We start from the raw sequence: 3,782 nt of genomic DNA, 5'->3' as shown, positions 1-3,782 counted from the left end.
CTTTGAAGTATTCAGATGCTTCCTCCGCCTTGCTTTGGCTTCTGCAGTATATTAATAAGAAAGAAAAGGTATTGCATGGTGTTTTTAATCAAGTTGGCCTTCCCCCCCCCCATCTAAATCAAATCTCAAACTCCGTCACAGTCAAAAAAAGGAACATTTTTATACTTGTGACTTTAATACAAACTCTCTTCCTTTGGACAGCTATTACATCTATGTTTGATTTTAACTTCCCTTTTCATCTCCTCCTTTCTTCCTGAAGCCAGAGGTCATGGTTACATATTCTTGATCCTACTATTAAAATTCCAAACAAAAATGACCTAATACAGGATTGTACCATTTCTACTTTATTTCTAACAGGAATAGAATAGTAGGACTAAAATACAAGTACCTCATGATACTCTCCTCAGTAACACAATGTGCTGGCTTTACTATGGCTCAACTCATACTTCACTTATATTAAAAAAAAAAGCACATGCTACTTCCTTCTATTGTAGTTGAACATACAAATAACTACTATAAAAAGACAAAACTACTCCTCATAAAAATATCCTACACACTGACTTATTATATTATAAGGATTACTTACTTTGAAACACAGGATTTGGGTTAAAAACCAATAAAAGCTAATTTTTAAGATTTAATTCTGTATCATAAGCTATTTTTTGTAAAAAAAAAAGAACTTTAAGCTAAAAATAAGATGTATAGATTATAGGAAAGGCTTCAGTACAGAAAAGAGAGCTGTAGACTGTGCAGGTTTCCAAGCGATTTTTCCAAATTTAGGGCTGGTTTTTGTTTTTTTCTTTGCTAGTTGCTATTTCTGACAGTTTTCAGGAGGCAGGAGGGGAAAAAAAGCCTTTATTCCTAGTCAAAGCAGGAGACCTTGTGGCTGGCCTTGTACCTTTCCTTGTCATTTAACTACACATGCACAAAGAAAGCATAATGCACAATCAAACACAAAAGTGTGTGCTGTGCAACAGCTGGCATAGTACATATAGTCTAAAATACAACCCCCATTTTCCTGACCACATATATTAACAGAAATGGTATCTGTCCTCTCTGAGGTACATATTCAGCTACTACAGGACATCAGTATTCTGCCTCTTCATATGTAGACTAACAGCACATTTAGACTACCTGAAAAACAATACCGAATTCTTACTAAAACCATATTTTCTCTTCCAGTTTTGCTATCCTGTTACATAATTTAAACAAACATACAGCCAGTCAGACTTTGTACTAGAGGTTTAGTTTTTCAAATAAGTTGGATTGCCAGCAGGTGGCAGCAAAGATTCAGTCTTCTGCAGCCAGCCAGACCTGCCCGTTATTTTACAAGCAAAACGAAACCATCTGTCATCTACTGCTCTAACTATACAGTAGCCAACTGCTTTTCCCCTTCGACAAACCTTTTCAGCGAAGAGAGCCTCCTAACTGCAGTAAGCTTTCAAGCCATACAGGACATCGTACTACAAATACATATCAAAAAGTAGCATAGAAATTCTGTTTTGAAGGCTGGAAGTTCATGAAGTTTCGATCAGAACTGTAATTTCAGGATCATTTCAGGTTATCAAAGGCTACAGTCCTGTAGTTGCTATCTCCTAATTCACACACTAGCATGTACCATTTTTACCTCAGAATCACACCCATAATTTGGGATGAGCTACCACTCTGCTCGGGCTGCATGTAGTTCTCGGCTCCACAGTATAAAAAGGATGTTAAGGTACTTGAAAGAGTCCAGAGGAGGGCAGCAAGGTTAGTAAAAGGGCTGGGAGACACACCCTATGAGGAGAGGCTGAGGATCCTGGGGTTGTCCAGTCCAGAGAAGGAGGCTGAGAAGTGACTTCACCACTCCCTGCAGCTCCCTGAGGAGAGGAAGCCCAGAGGGAGGTACCGGTCTCTGCTCCCTGGGAACAGATGGCAGGACGCGCAGGAATGGCACAAAGCTGTGCCAGAAGAAGAACAGACTGAGCACAAGGAAAAGTTTCTCTACTGGGCAGGTGGTCAAATATCAGAACATGCTTCTTAAAGAGGTAGTTGGTGCCCTATGCCTGGCAGTATTCAAGAGTCATTCAGAAAGCCCCCTCAACGGCAGGCTTTAATTTCTGTTTAGCCTTGAAGCGGTCAGGCAGTTGCACTAGATGATCCTTGAAGGTCCCTTTTATCCAAACTATTCTTCTCTAAATTGGAAGCAAGCAGTCTGTTCAAAAAATCAGCACCATCTGCTGCTTCTCCTCTAGGAATGTTTCTCATGCAGTGTCAACTCAGAGCTGGACACAGCCAAACTTGTAATGACAATATTTATAAAACATGCTGTAATCAGCCAGAGAAAACTCAGACTAAAGGTTCTCACACAAAGACCACAGAAGTCAGGGGAAAACACAAATTTAATAGGCAGACTATTCAGTCTCTAACATGTTTTCAAATAGACAGCCAGGTCCAGCCGCCATCCACAAAAGGCATTTATTTATCATGCAGAAAGATCTCACCGTGCATTTTGTCATACACATCTGCTCCCTGGTTCTATTTTTCTGTTGCAATTTAAGTACTGTTTTACTCAGGTGAAGGCTGGCAGGCAGTCCTCCTACAAATACCTTCTAATTTCAACATCTTGAAGTCACCTCAAGCTCTTTCCACCCAGGAAGCCTTTCAGCTCTGCAGTATGTTATTTCAGGGTGGCCTAACAAAAGCCTTTCCTCCTGCCTACCACAGACACCAGCACTTTCTGCCCTGATGAGAGAGGAGCAGGTAGCCCTCATGGCAGCAGTGAGAGCTCTCCTTAGAAGAAAGGCGATCTTCTGCACCTCCCATGGGTACAGCCTATGGTGGGGAGCAAACTACCACAGCAAATCAGCTCAGCGTCATAATTTCCCTATCTCCTTGTCCATTTAGGTGTTAACCTCACTCCTTAGAGATTAATGACCATATTTAATCAGATTTAGCTAAATTAAATTAAAACAACACTGCAACCTCCCCCCTCCTTTTCCCAGCTCAGCCTCACCCACTCCCGACTCCTCCACCACTCCCAACTCCTCCACACACACACACCCCCCCCCAGCAAGCAGTGCAGGGGAAGGGGGCAATGGTCAGTGCACCACAATTTCTCTCTGCTGCTCCTGCCCCCTCAAACTTTTCACCTGCTTCAGTGTGGGCCCTCTCCACAGGCTGCAGTCCTTCAGAAGAAGCCTGCTCCAGTTTGGGCTTTTCACAGGTCACAGTTCCTATTAGGAGAACATGTTCTTGCGTGGGCTTCCCCACAGGTCACAGCTTCTACAGGAAATGCCTGCTCCAGCATGGGCCCTCCATGGCTACAGTTCCTGTCAGGAGAACCCACTCCTGCATGGGGCCCTTTGCGGCTGCAGCGTGGATAGCTGCTGTGGTGTGGTCTCCTCAGGCTGCATGGGAGAACTCTACTCCAGCACTTGGAACATCTCCTCCCCTCCTTCTCTGCCTTTGGCATTCACAGGGCTGTTCCTCACTCTTTTTCCCTTTGTTGTCTTCCTTAAGTGCATTTTCACACAGGCACCACCAGCTTTGCTGATGGGCTCAGCTGTGCCCTGCAGGAGGTTCATTGGAGCCAGCTGTGACCAGCACATGGCAACCCTTGGCCACCTCCCACAAAGGTCATCCTGCAGCCCCCTGCAGTTAACAACCTTGCCAGGGGCACTCCATAGACCAGTTCTCTACCTCTAGAAAGCAATCAGCCTGTTTAAGAAAAAGAAGATTTAAAAAAGTACTTCAGAACAGTAATTTTCACCCTTCTCACGCTAGTGCCCCTCTCCCTAACT

Source organism: Anser brachyrhynchus, assembly GCF_964034855.1.
Source record: "Anser brachyrhynchus genome assembly, chromosome: 7".
Lineage (NCBI taxonomy): Eukaryota > Metazoa > Chordata > Aves > Anseriformes > Anatidae > Anser > Anser brachyrhynchus.
This window is presented reverse-complemented; position numbering follows the sequence as displayed.